Below are 17,535 nucleotides of genomic sequence, written 5' to 3'. Positions count from 1 at the left end.
TGTATGTATATATATATATGTGTGTATGTGTGTGTGTGTATATATATATATATATATATATATATATATATATAGCAAATAGAAATAGAAGGTATAAAGAAAATTCCATGTGAGATGTTTGTCTGGGACAATAGACCTCCAGGAGGAAAGCATAGCAGCACGATGACTTGAGGCCAGAATGAGATGGTGTTGTCCAAGGAACAGAAAGAAGGTCGTTGTGGCTGGACTAGAGGAATGTTGGGATGAGTGGACATTTTCTAATACAACTCCAAACCACCAAGAAATAACTCTGTTACTTGGAGTGTAGGAGGAGCAGTGAGGAGTAAGGTAGAAAAGGGGTTAGATTGTGGAAGTGGCAAGAATATAACAAGAACTAAGAACTGCCTTGTATACTGAGTACAGTTATCATAACTATGTTACAATTCTTCCTCTCTTCAATGGTCTGAATATTTATGTCCTCCAATGTCCGTATGTTGAAATCCTAACCGCCAATGCTGGTGATATTCATAGGCGGCACTTTGGGAAGTACTTCAGTCATAAGGGTAGAATCTTCATGAATGGGATTAGTGCCTTAGAAAAGAGACCCCAGAGAGCTCCCTCGCCCCTTCCACCATGTGCGTATACAGTGAGGGTGCCGTCTTTGAACCAGGAAGTTCGTCCTTATCAGAACATGACCATGCTAGCAGCTTGATCTTGGACTTGCCAGCCTCTAGACCGGAAAGACATACATTTCTGTTGTTTATAAACCACCCAGCCTATGGTAGTTTATTATAGCAGCCAAGTGGACTAAGCTATGCTCTGTTAATCTGATATTTCAACCAAATGACTTAGTATTCTTTCTTTCCTATTTTCGCACTTTTGCTTATATGCCTTTCTGCAGCACCAGTGGTTTCTTTTCTTTCTCATGTTTGCCCCAAACCTTACAGTTTTCAAGGCAAGTTCAAAAGTTAGATCTGTTATGAAGCCTGATAGTTTCATCCTCTGATTTCCTCAAATGTTTTGCAGGTACCATTCTTTATGCAATTATTTTCTGCTGTGTATTCTGTATTGTTCTTCTCCCAATGATGGCTGGAGGGCAGCAGTTGTGTCTTACTCATCACAGAGCATGCAATGTCTAGCAGATAGTGATAGCTTTATTGGATGTGCTCACACTACGATTGAATAAAATAAATATATCTGTTCATTTTTCCAGCAAAATTCCAATTACTCCCAAATTGAATTTTCATTGACTTTGTATCTCTGATGCCCAGTACTCCACCAGGTATACAGGTGGAGCTGTGGATAACTTTAAACAAATGAACCAGTTATTAGTATTATTATAATTTAATATTATATAAGGTTTTAAGCAAATAATCATTAATATGCAGAAGGTGAAAAGTGAGACACCATACTGTATTTTCACATTTAATATACGTAATTTCCGTAAGTGTATGATAGGAGATTCTGGTAAAATGGCTTCTGTTGAAGTTTTCATAATTAAATTTTAGCTTCAGAATAGTTTTCTTAATATGAGATTGTGTCTGAGCAAGACTGCTTGTTCTTCTCTCTATTCTTAGCATGTATTCATTAAGTAGGGTTTATAAATTACTACCATTGTCATGAAAGTCAAAAAAGTGTTTTATCACCAGGTCAGGAATTACATTAGTACGTGTCTTGGCTACAGGTAGACTGTGGGTGCAAGAATTTGACACCCTTACCCGATTTGGGCTGACATTTGGACTTAATAGCCAAAACCACTTCAGGATTTTCTTCTATAAAAATAGCAAACTATAACTATGCATTGATAATTTTGATGAGTTATTAATTACTTTAATGTGAATTTTAAATAGTTATTTTGTAGTTTATGATTCACCATGTACTCATTAGCTTTGTTATAGTTATACCAAAAATATAGTGTGTGCTCATGAGAGCAAAAGGACATTGTAGTTTTAGGAATAGCAATTGAGAGCTTGGAAAGAAAGAGGAAGAGTGTAACTTGAACAGTGACAGCTCTTTTGGGGCTTCTTGACTAATCAAGGGGCACTGATGCTATTTAATCTCATAGGATTATAGAAGCTCTAAGATTCTTACATATTCCTTATAAGCTGATAGATTTATTTGGTATATTTAAGTGATTTAGCATAGAAACAATCTCATTGAAAATCAGTATTTCAGTATTTTCTATTTTCTTTGATTGGTGCAATGCCAAAAAAAATTCATCAGATTCTAACAAGCTAGAAACTGATTTGTACAAATGATGTGGGCAAAAAAACTATCTATGTTAATCATATTTGAGTACTTTTCTATGCCTGTTCAGAGGCTTTCTAATTTGCTGGACTATCTCTGACTGAGGCTGATTTAAGGCTAAATTTAAGAGTGCTTCTTTCAAAAGATTTGGTAGGTTGAATTATCGGGACCTAGTTCTTCAGTCCTTGTTATGGCCTCAGATACTTTCTTGACTTGATTTTCAGGCTTTGTATAGATTTTTGCATTGCATATTTGAGTTTTACTTTGGTCAATGGGGATTTTAGTAGATGTGACAGTGTTGTGTGCTGTTATGTGTATGTTGTGTGTCCTGTTGTGTGACATATCTCAGCCTATGGATAACCAATGTTATGGCTGGGCTGGCCCTTGTGGTTCTTATTATGATTGCAAGATGACCTCAGCATAGGAAGAGAAAAAAACAGGCCACCCAAATCTCAGTTATCTGGACCAATAAAGCTCTCTAAAACAAAGGTGCTTGGGGGTGAGGGGTGGGGCTAGTTCTTTATCTAGTCACATGGCTGGCAATGTGTTTATTTGAGATAGCCATCTTTGAAGGGAGTGCTTCTTTGAAGTGGATGCCTCAGCAATCAAAGCATAAGTCAGGCATTTGCCTTACAAAAAAGAGAAAACCTAACTGTCTGGGCTTACACTACAGATTTGTACAGAATCCTGAAATGTGCCTGAGTGGTTGAATTTACCCATCTTCTGATTTCTTTTTACCAAGAGAAGAACATGTTTTGCGCAGCTTCATATGAAGGAACATGAAAGACACTGGAAAATACTTGGATTCAACCCACACTTTGCAGTCCAGCTTAACTGTGTCTAGCCTAGATCAGCTGAACCCCAGTTGTCTCTTAAGTGTGTAATCAAGAAAGAAAGTTTTATTATAAGTTGTCTGCTACTGAGTTGTGGAGCTATTGTAAGGCCACACTTTTGTGCCAATAGCTGACTGGTCAGGGTTCAAGAAGTTCTGATTGACTTGTCAAAGCTTGAGTTTCCTTTTGCTGTTGAGACACATTAACTGATGAAGTGATTTTCCTGAGGTCAGATCAAACCTCAGAAAGTAATCTGAGACTACCTGTGTCAACATTACTTTACTTTGAGCCAGGAAATTTAAAATCAGACTCCAAAAACCAATAAACATCTTTACTGTTTGCTTCAAAAGATTCTTGCAAAACAATTTTTTTGGGGAAACAATTTGCTTATCTGGGCAAACAATTCTTTCATCAGAATATCAGTTTGCTCACCTAAATAAACAACTCACCTATTAGGACATCAATTAGTTTACTAAAACTTACTTTAAGACTTTCATCTTGGATCCTACACTATTAGGGCACTAACTTAGTACGGTTATAACTAGATTTCCCCTTGAAAGACTCACTTTAAACCACTTGCAGGAAGACTTCCAAACTCCAAATATTCTTCCCTAACTCTATCTTTGAAATATTACTAAGACTGTTAAGATGATAGTAAATGTAATAAGTAAATGTAATGCACTTAGTTTTGCTTATCAACAGTTTTTTTGGTGGTCTTTGTGTAAGAATTGACAGTTGAAATATTTTAGAATTATTCTATTGAGCATTAATTAATACATACATTAACAAGAATGGCAAAAACCTAGTTATGTGTTTATTGGCTTCCAGTTGTTTTTGCTCTACTATTAACTTACTCATTGATCTATGCGTCAGGGCGACATCTATAAAAGAAAGGAAGAGAATAATCTTTAAATTTTCCATATCTAAAACTATGAATCTAAGATGTTGAGATCAAACACCTATGTAAAAAAAATTACTGGAACAATTTTTTATGTGTTTTGTCTTCATCTCTTTTAATAAGAAGTGCACAAATTATGACATAATTTAGATACAATTCTTTCTTTTTTTGTCTATGATAAGTGCTTTTAAAATGTATCCTTTAGAGGGGTTTTTTTTGTGTTATATAAATTAATTTCCATTAAGAGTCTGAATCTAAATATATTATTTTCTGATGCTACTTGTCTCCTCAAAGGATAACATCTCACCCATTTGTAATTCACTGGCAAGAAATATTACCTACCCAAATATCTCCCACTAGCAGGTAAGTAAACAAGGCTCCTGCTAAAGAAATATCACCTAGCTTAATGATACCTTGTTTCATTTGGCCTTCATTTGGAAGATATTTATTATTATTTTATACACAATTCAAGCACATCCTCTACAGATTAGAAGAAACAAAATAATCTCTAGAGTGATGTTATAAGTAGGCATACTGATAGCATGAAAAATTAAGAGAGAACACTTTATCTACAAAGGAGGAAACCACATAATTATCGACAGCTATATGACTACAAAGTATAAAGTTTAGAGTAATTTAAAATGGGTCAGACAGTGTTGCATCCCTTTGATTTATGGATAGTGAAATAGCAGATGTTCATAATAATTGTGCTTCACCATCTGGAAGCCAACTTAGAGTTATAGCAAAATTCTTTATGTAAGGATTCAGAGAAACGTACAATACTTTTTTAGAAACATATGAAAATTTTGCTTATTAACCTACAGAGGTCAAACATTATATGCCTGGAAAATCTGATCATCTAAAATAACAATTTATACAGACTTCTAGCTACCTGGAGTTTTACAATAGTTAGCTTTTTGAAATGTTCTCTAATATTTCCTGGTTTGCTTTCTCTCAGCTTTATACGAAATTTCATTGATTTAAGATTTTACTTATAATATGTGTCCCTTTAGTATTTTGTAAACAGTATATACACGTTGGTGAGAATGAAACATTGTCTTTTACTTTTAGTTCCACCACAAGATTTATTTCTACCTTACTCTTTTCCTTTCAAAACTCATTATTTCAAATGCATCAGGAGGATCTTACATGTAATTCACTGAGCAAAGGTCACTTCTAAATAGGAAAATGTTATACTTTTGATTTAATCTGTTTTTGGTGTGGAAGTAAATTCAATTGAGAGAGATTTTTTTTCCTTCTAAGTAAAAAACTTTCATTTCTTATAAGTAAGATATAGATTGATTACACTTTGTATTTCAGTTGTAATGATTTTGTAGCCTTAGCGCAAAATAGTCTACTGTAGTTAGTCTCTTAGAAGGTATAACTCTCAAGTAAGGTGTTGCCCGCTTTCAGTATTTTGGGCAGCACAACTGCAATATCTTACACATGGGAAATAATCAGGGTGTTTATACAAGTTATCAGAAGCTTTTAAAGAGTGAGTGTTCAAACTTTTTGCTGCTTAACTTAGCACCATGGAGATAGATATAGAAACAGATGAAAGAATAGGTAAAGAAAAGAATCGGACACTCAAATAGATGATAGATGAGATGAATAAGTATATTTTAGAATTTACAAATGGAAATTTCTTAGCACAATAATGATAGCTATGTCAAAAGGAAAAATTCATCAATCAAAAAAAGAATTGATATATTCGTGACATAACACTGATTTATTTTTTGACTTATTTCAATTAACAAAGGTTTGGGCAATTGATTTATTTTTTGAGTTCTCTACAATGATAAAATAGTTTCTGAAATGCTGAATAATAAAATTATAAGCCCCAGTTCGGTAGTTCTGTAGGTATATTGTTAAATTAGTTTGAGAGCAAATATATATTAAAATAAATGAAACAACATACTAACTTCTAAGAATCAATTACTAATTTTTATTTTTGGATGGTGTCATACTATAACTTTTCCTTATAGAAATATTATTTTGTTCTTATTTTACCAAATATTGTTTGTGCATACACATTTATTTAAATATCAAATTGAAATGAAGTAGAAATAATTCTGTTTTTAGAATTTGACTATCAGAAAGATAAGTGGATAATTCCTACGGTCTCAAAACTCAAAACTGTGAGTTGATTAACTGAAACATTATAATTCACATTTCTAATTTAGTGATTAGATAATCAAGTGTTTTCACATATTTTGACTCTAATGAAATCCAGGTAAAACTCAGTGTATTTACTGTTCCACTGTCAATTTCACTGAATTTGGAGATATTTATTTGAGAAGTTGTGGGACTCTCACCTCCCCATATGACTTCTTGTTAGCATATTTTCTCACTAAGGTTTTAGCTCACTTGGGGAGAATTATCTTCAATTTTTAAAATAGACATAAACAGAAATAAAGAAATCATTTTAGTGAAATGTACTTGACCGATGGCACACATTTTGAGAATCAGTGCCCTCAGGCTTCTTCATCTTGCTTGCTCTGTACCTCAAAAAGTTGAAAGAGAAACTAGGGTAACAGAAATCCTGGGGGAGACATCTGAGAGTGCTTCAGAGGAAACTGTGCTCAGCTTTATCATTATACCAGTAGTTGAAATTTGGCAGATCTAAGACCCAGGAGGCATACTGGTCTTAGTCTAGTCTATAAATATAAATAATAGTATGTAAGATTTATTGAGCTTTGATGATGTTCCAGAAACTGTTACAATTCCATATAAGTTATTTTATAATCCCCCCCTTTTTTAAAGGAGGGCGCAGCTCACAGTGGCTCACGCAGGGATCGAACCAGCAATCTTGGTGTTATTAGCACCACGCTCTAACCAATTGAGCTAACCAGCCATCCCTATAATCTTGTTTTATCGATGAGTAATCAAAACCCACAACGGTTAAGCAACTGTTCCAGTGTCACCCTGCTGGTAAACATTTGCTCCAGAATTTGCACTGTTTATGAATTTGCACTCTTCTTGCTCTTGGGTTTTTCCTCAATTTCTTGTGCAGTATGACTCCACAGGCATCAAATGCCAGTTCAACAAGTTGTTTCTAGATCTTCACCTGCATTTGTCCCATTTCAGCTGCCAGGTGATAACGGTGGAGCTCTAGCACAAATGATGAAGCTTATGGTTCATTTAAGAGGCACATTATGCCTACATTTTTATTTAATAATCAGTAAAATTAATAGATACCACATATATTTACACATACATGTTCACATAAGCAGTTTTTTTTTTCTGCCTTAAGGGTGGCATTATTTTACTTAACACATCTGCAAATTTCACCTGGATGAAATCCATTCAAATACTCCCTATGCACTCATGTGTATCCCTTCAGTAGCAATAGGGTGGTTTGAGTTTTATTAGTTCTCTAATTTGTTTTGCTCAGGTTCCCAGCTATTTAGGAAGCGTGATACAAGGCTGTATTGTGTATGTATAGTGTAATTTGTCTTTTTTACAGATACTCCCTAGGGCAGTGTAAATAATAACCATTTTGGAGGTGGAATGAACATTATTGTCTCGCTTTGTAGGCAATGTCACCTGATCCCTTTTGGGTAGTAATTAAAGTAAACATGGGCATAGTTATCTACTGGAAAAAGCACTTGTGATTAGGAAGTAAAAGATGGGGTGGATTATCCAGAGATCAAAGTTAGTTAAGGAGCCATATGGCATACGACGGTGAGTCCACCAACTACTTAATGAGTGGCCAGAGACAACTCCAAGGCACTGTACCAAACATCTGTTCGCAAGCACACTTTTGTACCTTTTGCAGCCAAATGCCTTGAAGACACCTGTTGCACAACTAGTAGGAAAAGCGTGGTAGGGCAATGGTTCTTAAACTTGTGTTCATCAGAATCACCTTGACAGTTTGTTTAAACACAGATTACCAGCCCTCACCTTAGAGATTCTGACTTAATAAGTCTATGTTGGACTCTATAATGTGAATTTCTAAGAAGTTTCCAAGTGCTGCTGCTGCTCCTGGTTTGAGTGCTATACTTAGAGAACCCCTTGCAAGAAAGATGATTGCTTTGTACCTTGAAATTATATGCCAGTTTACAGGTTTCAATAGAAATTCAACTATGATATTGAAAAATGTTAAAACTTACTTTCAAGATGTATTCTATATGGTTACACACCATCATCTATTATAGAGTCCACTTTTCCTCTTAATTTTTTTGGATTTTGTTTCCTTCTAGGTGGTCTTCATTTTATTCTTAACCAATGCTGTGTCATTTCCCCCCTCTCTTCTTGTTTGAGTCTCATTTTCCAATTTTATGCTATTATGTATTGCTGGAAGAGTTATTCTTTTTTGAGTAATTTTCCAAATTAGAATTATCTATTAGATTGTAAGCTTAGTGGAACAAGGAACCATGTGCTATTCATTCTTGAATTGAGTCCCTATTCCCCTCCTATCACTGACTTTAGTACTGAGCACTGTACAGAGAAGAAATCAATAAATATGTATTGTATTGACTACTACATTTTTGACTCTATTTTTTTCTTCTCAAGACCAAAAAAGTCATGTATAGAGTTTTTGGCATTCTGAAATTTGCATATGAGGAAGGCAAAATACGGTGAAAGGTAAGGACTAGAAGGCCAGTGGGAGTCTGTAGGAAGGGAAGGTAGTATGTGATAATTAAATCTGAATCAAAACAGACCTTAACTTATTAAATCCTTTATTTGAAGGATTTCTTTCTTATTTATTGGGTGCTTTATAGTGCAATATACCAAGGGGAAGCAATCAATGCAGATATATTTATCAAAAATGAGTTAGAACAGAACAAAAAGCTAAATAGAATTTTACCTGAAAATAATTTTTAGAGGACACTGATTAAATTCAATAACTATAAAATAAGTCAAATGAAATGAAATCATAGAAAATGCTTCATGAGACAAAACGAAGGGGTTTAAATCAAGTAACTCATAACTGGGAGTTGTTATATGTAAAATATTTTTTCAAGCGAAAGAATCTAATCTCTGTAAAAGGTACATAGTAAATGATTTGTCATACTTTTATGTATGTTTAAGATATTTCAGTATTAAAAATATAAAGTGTAATTGAAAGACATAAAACACAATTGAACAAATGGAAAGGCCTAATATGTCCTTGAGCAGGAAGACGACTTATGAGGAAGTCAATTCTTCTAAAATTAATATATATATATCTATATTTAATGCAGTTCTAGTTAGAATCCTGATGTGCTTTTTTAGGAAGAGGGCACATGTATAAAATAATATTAATGTTTATTGCCCAAAATGAGCTAGAAATAAAAGAGAACCAGGAAGAGGGACTTGATGTACCTGATATCAGAACATCAAAACTGAAAAAAACCACTAAACACAAATCAATATGGCAAATAAATCTCAGTAAAAATAAGAATTTAATACATAAAGTGATGGTATATTCAATGGGAAATTAGATTTTTTTTAAAAGTTTTTTTATTATTGGCTATCCATCGGGAAGACATAAAGTTGGAATCTATCTCCTACATAAAAATAAACTCCAGATAAACTAAATATTTAACTATGGAAAATAAAACAGAACCTTGAGGGGGGCAGCCGGATGGCTCATTTGTTTAGAGAGCGAGCTCTCAACAACAAGGTTGCAGGTTCAATTCCCACATGGGATGGTGGGCTGCGCCCCCTGCAACTAAAGATTGAAAACGTCAACTGGACTTGGAGCTGAGCCATGCCTTCCACAACTAGATTGATGGAAAACGACTTGGAGCTGATGGGCCCTGGAGAAACACACTGTTCCCCAATAAAAATTAAAAAAAAGAAATAGAACCTTGAGAATTTTTAAAATTTAAAGGAGTGTTTAAAATATCTAAGGTTTGACAAAATATTTTTAATACTGTAAACCCAGAAGACATAAAAGAAAATATAGTCATAATTTATTATAGGAAAATTTAAAGTTTTTTCATTTTAAAATATATTATAAATAATGTTAGTAACAGGATGATAAATGTAGGCAAATGTTTGTAACAGAATTGGTACGGTAAAGCCTAATATTAATCATTTATGAACAACTCTCATAAGTTGACAAAATATATAGCAAAGAGGAAAAGCATAAAAGATACTTTATAATATCGCAAATAGAAATGGCAACAAACATAAAAAGACATTATAGTTCACTAGCTGTCGGGGAAAGCAAATTAATGTAATAATGAGATGTCATGGTACCCCCAGCAGAGAGTAAAAAATTAAAGAGAAAGCTTTACATTGCAGATATAACTGTGAGGTGTTCCAGTTTTTTAGTGATAGTAATCTGGCAACAACTATTGAATTAAAAATAAATATATCCTCTGACTCAATCTTACACCATGTCACAGAATGTATACCACAGAAATCAAGGCACCATTAATTAAGCTTATATATACATAGGTTTTATTCTACTATTGCTTATGGTGTCATATTATGGAAGGTTAAATAAATAGAATTTTATGTACATTAAAGAATAAAATGCAACCACTAAAAAAATGAACCTTATTTACACAAATAAACCAGTCTCCCTCTGTCTGGGGAGCAAGCGTTACCAAGTAGGTAGCCAAGTTGTGGAAGGTAGTCAAGTTGTAGTCTCCTTGACTTATTTAGTTACACATGTTACGAGAGAATCTGCTCAGTATCAGGAGATTGATAAACCTTGTAATCTGGTTCACTCAGCAAAAATGTGAAGTGATGCTTAGAAGCCATGGTGGGCTGCAAATGAGCATGGAGAAGAATATAGGAGGACATTACATTTTTAACATAGGTAACCTTGGCCGGGGTGAGCTGATAGGGAAGGATGAAGGGTTAGGAGAGAGAAAAGAATGAGGCAAACAGAAAAGAAATGAAAAAGACTGCATTGAATAAACACACAGATGATCACATACATATGTATATGTATATATGCATTATTTATAATTACATATGTAATTAAAAGTTACAAATAGTTTTTTAAAAAGCTATGAACTTAACAATTTGGCCATGTTACTCTCTTACTTAAATCTTTCAGTGTCCTCCTATTAATTTTAGGGTGAGGTCCAAATGCCTTGCTATGGCCTATAATTGCTTCTATGTATAATTCCTCCTTGACTCTTCATCCTCATCTTTGGTTGCATCTATTGATCTACACGAGACATTTTGCATCTTGTAGCTATGTGAAGGATCATGAAGCAAGAAAAGTCACATTTCCATTCATTGATTTGCTAACCTTAAGCCGTATTACAGTTGATTTAAATGTGATTTTGAGAAAATATGTACCTTCCTTTATTACAATAATGGAGTTTCATATTGTTCCAAAGAATGGCACAAAAAAGAGCTTTGCTGAATATGCAAATATTTTAGCACTTCTGTTGATTAAAGTTGACCAATCACTGCAACTTAAGCATTAGCTTTTAAAAATGTAAATGATTATTTGTTATTTTGAAGAAGTACATTATGAATACTAACCATAAGAAAACAAGCTGGGAAATTTTTCCAGAATAGAGAATTTTAGAATTTTCTCTGAACCTCTATGTTGCATTTAATTTTAAAAAACATTTAAAAATATAAACTAAGGATGAAAACTTTAAATGTCAAATATTTTAGTATGCACATAGGAGAAACTTCCATACAATACTCAACAATGAATTGGCCGAAGGAATTCCAGAGATGAAACTGAGAGGAGGAACATTTCCCTAGGAGTATATGGTACATTCCTGAGCCTTCCACTCTACTCAAGTTTGGTTAGGAAAAAAGGGTAGATGCTTGTTCTTATTCCCAGATTGGGTGGAATGCCAAGGCTTGAAATAAGACCAGAAAAATTGCCTGAAGTCTGCTTAAACAAATTATGATATAGCAACATATAGAAGAGTACTACATAGCCCCTAAAAACATGATTCATATCTCTGCCTACTGACATGGATCAATGAAATACATTGTTAAGGAAATATATCCTTATTTGCTTGGAATTCAGTAAAATTGTTAATCCTGATCCTGAATGAGCAGGTTAACAACAATGGAAAGGTTTTTATTAATGCATAGCAAGCCTCCATGGCCTGAAGTGGCCATTAGATGTGCCTTAGGTGTTCACTGCTGGCAATTGTCATGATGGTGTCCCAACTCAGATTTTCTTTTCTATCTACCCCTTCTACGACTCCTACCTCCAATCTGTCTCTGCTGTCTGCACAATTCCTCTCTCCCTCACTGCCATTGTTGCTCCTTTGCCGCTTTTTATCTTTCTTTTCTCAATCAATAGATGAGGAAGTGCCTGACTAGTGGACAAGATAGAAAAGGGTGCCCTGGACTTCTAAAATAACCCATTCAGTTTTCTACTATGTATGAAAGCAAATTGTAATTTTTTCATTAATGTGGGAGAAAAGCTCTGTCAGGTCTAAATGCAGTAGGTACGTTATGTCAGACATTTTTAGAAAAACACCCTTGCCAGTAAAGGATCTCTTCAAATATTATGAAAATAATAAAGATTATTTATAGAGTCAATATATCAGGTTGGTCTTGTTGAATGGCAAGTGACAGAAAGCCGAACAAAAATTTGCTTAAGCAAAAATAATTTATTGTTTCAAATAAGAGAAAGGTCAAGGGATGAGTTTTGTTTAAGGCAATACTTGAATCGAGATTCAATAAATTTTTTTAAAACATAAACTTTTAATTTTAGAATAGTTTTAGAGTTATCAGTAACTTGTAAAAATATTACAGAAAGTCCTCATAGACTACACCCAGTTTGCTCTATAATTAACATCTAACATTAATATAGTATATTTTTCAAGTCTAATGAACCAATATTGGTACATTACTATTAGCTAACGTCTATACTTTATGTAGATGTCTGTAGTTTTTACCAAATGTCCTTTTTTTCTTTCTTTCAGGATCTCACATTACATTTAGTCATCATGGCTCCTGAGGTGCCACTTGCCTATGATGGTCTCTCACACTTTCCTTGCTTTTGATGATGGTGACTAAATTATCAGTTTTGAAAAGTACCAGTAAGATATGTTGTAGAATGTCCCTCAGTTAAGATTTGTCTTATGTGTTTCTCATGATTAGTCTGGGGTTATGGGTTTTTGACGTAGTGTTTGTCAGATTTCTCCACTGTAAAGTTACTCTTTTCCCCCCTTTTCCATATTGTACTTTTTGGAAGAAAGTCACCATGTGCAGTGCACAAGGAGTGGGGTGTTATGCTCCAGTCCTGGAATGTGGTGCACCTACATATATTGTTTAGAATTCTTCTTCACAGAAGATATGTCCATTCTCTGTCTTTATTAATTTATGTCATCATTTAGTTATATCAGTATGGACTCAGATATTTGTTTTATATTTGGGGTTATGATCCAGTACTGCTTTATTAATTTTGTTGCTCAAATTGGTTTAGCTCTGTACTCTTTTGGGGAGCTCTTTCAGTTGGCTCTTGTGTCTCTTTGATATAAGTCCCATTATTGTGAGTTTTTTGGTGGTGGGAGGCACTTTTTTCATGTCCCGGTGCCATACGATCCTCCAGGCTCATCTTGTCTGTTCTCAGCTCAGTTCTAGATTTGGCCATTTCTCCAACGGCCATACCTTTTATTGGAAAACCGTATTAGAAACCAAGATCTGGGTGCTAGGTGCTATGACAGTGTTGTTACTTCTAGGCCCTATTAGCTGACAGAGCAAGAAAACACACACACACACACACACACGTACACGCGCACATGCGCGAAGTTCAAGTGATTTTATCTGGAATAAGCTTTTATCTTTCTTTCACCCACGTCCTCCATGTTGACTAAATTCTTGGACAGAAATTTTCTTCATTTTTGCAAGGTATCTACGGCAACTACAGAAGTTAAGTCCCAAAGAACAGAGTCTCTTTTCCAGCATCCCAACAAATTCCCATCAAGTCGCATTGGTTCCTTTCAAGTGACATCCAACTCACGAACTGATCACTGTAGCCAAGCAAAATGAGATATTTATGTTAGGTCATGTGATCCTAAGAGTCAGAGGAATGATAGTGTTTGAACCAAATGGGCTAAAACACTGGAGACATAGATTTTGAAATGGTTGATAATAATAAAAGGGAAAATATAGCTGTATAGTTGAAAAATGATAATTTCCATCACAGTCAATTACTACTACTTCTATGAATTCTGCAATTCTAAAACTGGCTAACACTTACTGTGAAGTTAGAAAGAAAATAAGATAGTTACTTTTAAAAACTGGTGCATAAGTAAATGGCTTGGGCTTTATTGAAAGCAAATGAACACTTATAACTTCTAAAATTTGAAGAGTACTTTACTATATTTTTGCATATGAGTAGTCTCTGCTTTGAAAGTACAAATGTGAAGAATAAATCTATTGTCAGATTACTTTCTGGTTTTGCTTTTAAAAATAATTTTACTTTTACAAAAACGCAGCAGTTAGGCTGGGAGGAAATAAAATCTGTTGTCATTTGTGATCGCTGCTTCATTTTGCCTGTCTCCATTGGTTTGCTTTATTTACCTCTTTCAGGAATATATTCAAAAGTAACATAGACAGCTTGCTGTTCATTCATCAAAATGTTAAGGCACTTTCTTGTTTTTCACTTCAAGTAAGTGTATAAAATATTTTTAAAAAGGAAAAACTGTAGGATGGTAGCACTAGGATAGCATTGAAACTAAAACCACTACTATGATTTGAAATTTTTATTTTTTCTTAGTGAGGATTTCACATCCCTTTTTAATTAAACTGGCAATTAACAAAACAAAACTTCCAATGGAAAAGGACTATTTTTAAATTCATCCCTTGCAAACATACTAGTTTTAAGATATTAGCAGTGATTACAAAAGTTTGCATTTCATTTTTTTAACTGAAGGCATTTATTGGTTCTGTTTATATTTAAGATTTTTTTTGCTTTTTGTAAAAACAATTGCTTTAAAGTATTAACCATTCATTGTAGAGATATAAAGGTTTTACAAAATAAAATATTAAACATGTTTCTAATTTGATTTTTTAAAATGTACTGCTGCTTAGGTTGTGACATGTGTTCAACTGTAGTTAAGCCACAAATATCTTGGGTGACTTTTAAATTTAGAATCCATGAAATAGACATAATTAAATCGGGAATTCTGAATTAAAACTTTGGTTATTTGGAACCCTTAGAGAACTGGGCTTCCAGAATTAAAAAAATAACTTTTCTGAGGAGTTCAATAATGATATAATGTTGAGTTACAAGACATTTTATCTTATTTTTTTTTAGCTCTTTTGACAAGAATCTCCCACTTCTTCTCTACTTTAAGCAGTGGATACTTACCATAATTTATTTTATGACTCTATTAAAATATTTTTCTTTTTTGAGTGCTGGGTACTTCTAAAAATATTTAAGTTTTGTCTTAAATATGTTTCTATATGAAGGTCGGACAATTAAGTTCATGAACTCGTCCTAGAAAAAGTGCTACATACTCCATTTCTAAATATCACTACAGTCATCTTTGAAGTATTCCCCTTGGGAAGCTATGCACTGATGCCAGCACCTAGTCCACACTTCAAAGCAATTTTGGGACTCTTTTTGGAATGGCCATCAGAGCTGTTATCGTATTACCCTTGATGTCCCGAATGTCATCAAAATGTCTTCCTTTCAATATTTCCTTTATTTTGGGGTCAAGCAAGAAGTCATTGGGGGCCAGATCAGGTGAGTAGCGAGGTTGTTCCAATACAGTTATTTGTTTCCTGGCTAAAAACTCCCTCACAGACAGTGTTGTGTGAGCTGGTGCATTGTTGTGATGCAAGAGCCATGAATTGTTGGTGAAAAGTTTAGGTTGTCTAACTTTTTCACACAGACTTTTCAACACTTCCAAGTAGTACACTTGGTTAACTGTTTGTCCATTGATACAAATTAATAATGAATAACCCTCTGATAGCAAAAAGGTTAGTAACATTGTTGGAACAAGTTCACTAACTTAATCGTCCGAGCTCGTGTGCTAGTTCTTTACATATATAACATCCAATTTGGGATCAGCATATCACTTAATATTTTAAGTCAGTTTTATTAACAATTATTTCTTGAAAATGTTTTATATACTGGGCATGGTGATAATAAGTGCTTTTTACACATTTCATTTACTCTTTGCATTTTAGTAAGGTAGGTATGTATTACAATCTTAGTTTTAGAGAAGAGAAAACTAAGGGTCAGAGAGCTTAAGTTAATTAAAGTCAAAGAGAAGAGCCAGGATTTAAACCTATCTGTAGAACATGACATACTATATCTAAACAACTAAGAGATATTGTAACAGACAAAAGAAAAAAAAATCAGTATAAACATTAATTGTTTAGAGAGACTCTCTTCCATGGTTCTCTAATGCTTCTTCATGCATTGCTGGGTGTGCAAGTCCCTGACCTGTCTTTATCCAGGCCATTTCCCAGTCTTGTGTTTAAAGAAAACCACCTTGAAGGATGAGGTAATGCCTCCCTTTGGAACAAAGAGCAGACTTTCTATAAAAGCAATGGATTCCCCAATTTCAGAGTTCTATAGCATTTTGAGCACTCAGGATATGTTTGATATGAGGCATCAAGGACAAAGAGTAAGTTATAAAAAGAATAAATACCAGGAATAGAATATTATGCCTAATTGTGATCCTTGATTATTCTAAACAACAAAACAATGAAATTTAATAGAAACAACATCCATTTTTTAGTGTCTACTATGTGCCTGGTGAGTTCTTAATTCTTTATGTTGTTTTACCCCTTGCACAATGCTCTAAGGTAGGTAAACATTTTTCATCAAGAAATGTAGTATGAAAAAGAATCTTCAAAGAAAAGGGCCCAGCAAATGCTTACTTCTGATATATATGCAATATAAATCTGAGGAGGATCCTCTTATAGCAAAAGGACTGCACGTGATTGGGCAAATACCCTTTATTATACATTATGTTAGGGTCATTTGTATCTCATAATTCTTACGAAAGTGGCTTTTCCTCGGCAAGAATCAATGCACCAAATACTATTCCATGTCCCAGTTTATGAAATCAAAGTCAAGACAGATGTCTAGATAAATATTCTGAAGGTGCACAAGAATGGATTTGATTAAGTTGAGTTCCCTAATTCTTTATTGCTAAGAGTCAGAGGATGGGTCAATCTCTCAATTCTGATTTCCAGGACGCTTTTTTGTTTCTTTTTTTTTTTTCACCCTTCAGGCAATGAGAATCTTCCGCTTTTTCCAGGAGTTTTCCCTGGGGACAATTAGGGCTGTATACACATCTAAAATCCAGGGACTGATGATGGGCAAGCATAAAAGATGGGAAAGGCATTTATGGAAGAAAATGAAGTGAGAAAGAAATGTTAGGGTCAAAACTAAAAATGTTGCTCTGTTAGAAATGTGTGTAATCCAAGCCAACTGTTGGCTTCATCTTATCTCGTCCACTGCAGGAACTGCGTCCGGAGCTCTCAAGGTAACTAGGCAACGACGTTGCCGTGGTAACCTGGGAAGCGCAGAGGGCACCAACGCATAAGGCTGGGGCCGCCCTTCCGTGCCCAGAGCTGGCCTAGTGGGAGTGGGGGAGGGAGTGTCAGGCTCTCGCGAGAACTGCGTGGGGTCGTCCGTAAGCGTCTTCGAGGTTGCTCTTAGAGACGCGGAGGGGCAGCAGGGGG

At 34.5% G+C, this 17,535-nt stretch overlaps 1 long non-coding RNA gene across 3 annotated transcripts in view; it reads left to right on the top strand.

Moving 5' to 3' along the window:
- LOC117026014 (uncharacterized) overlaps positions 1-12,920 on the top strand; it is a 44,842-nt gene extending 31,922 nt beyond the window's left edge. For all 3 annotated transcript variants that reach the window (XR_004423674.1, XR_004423676.1, XR_004423675.1), the window contains 2 exons: positions 4,252-4,320; positions 12,810-12,920. This is a non-coding gene — a long non-coding RNA (uncharacterized LOC117026014). The remainder of the gene's footprint in view (positions 1-4,251; positions 4,321-12,809) is intronic.
- Positions 12,921-17,535: the final 4,615 nt, after the last annotated feature.

This window comes from Rhinolophus ferrumequinum, chromosome 8 (assembly GCF_004115265.2).
Source record: "Rhinolophus ferrumequinum isolate MPI-CBG mRhiFer1 chromosome 8, mRhiFer1_v1.p, whole genome shotgun sequence".
Taxonomy (NCBI): domain Eukaryota; kingdom Metazoa; phylum Chordata; class Mammalia; order Chiroptera; family Rhinolophidae; genus Rhinolophus; species Rhinolophus ferrumequinum.
This window is presented reverse-complemented; position numbering and strand designations above follow the sequence as displayed.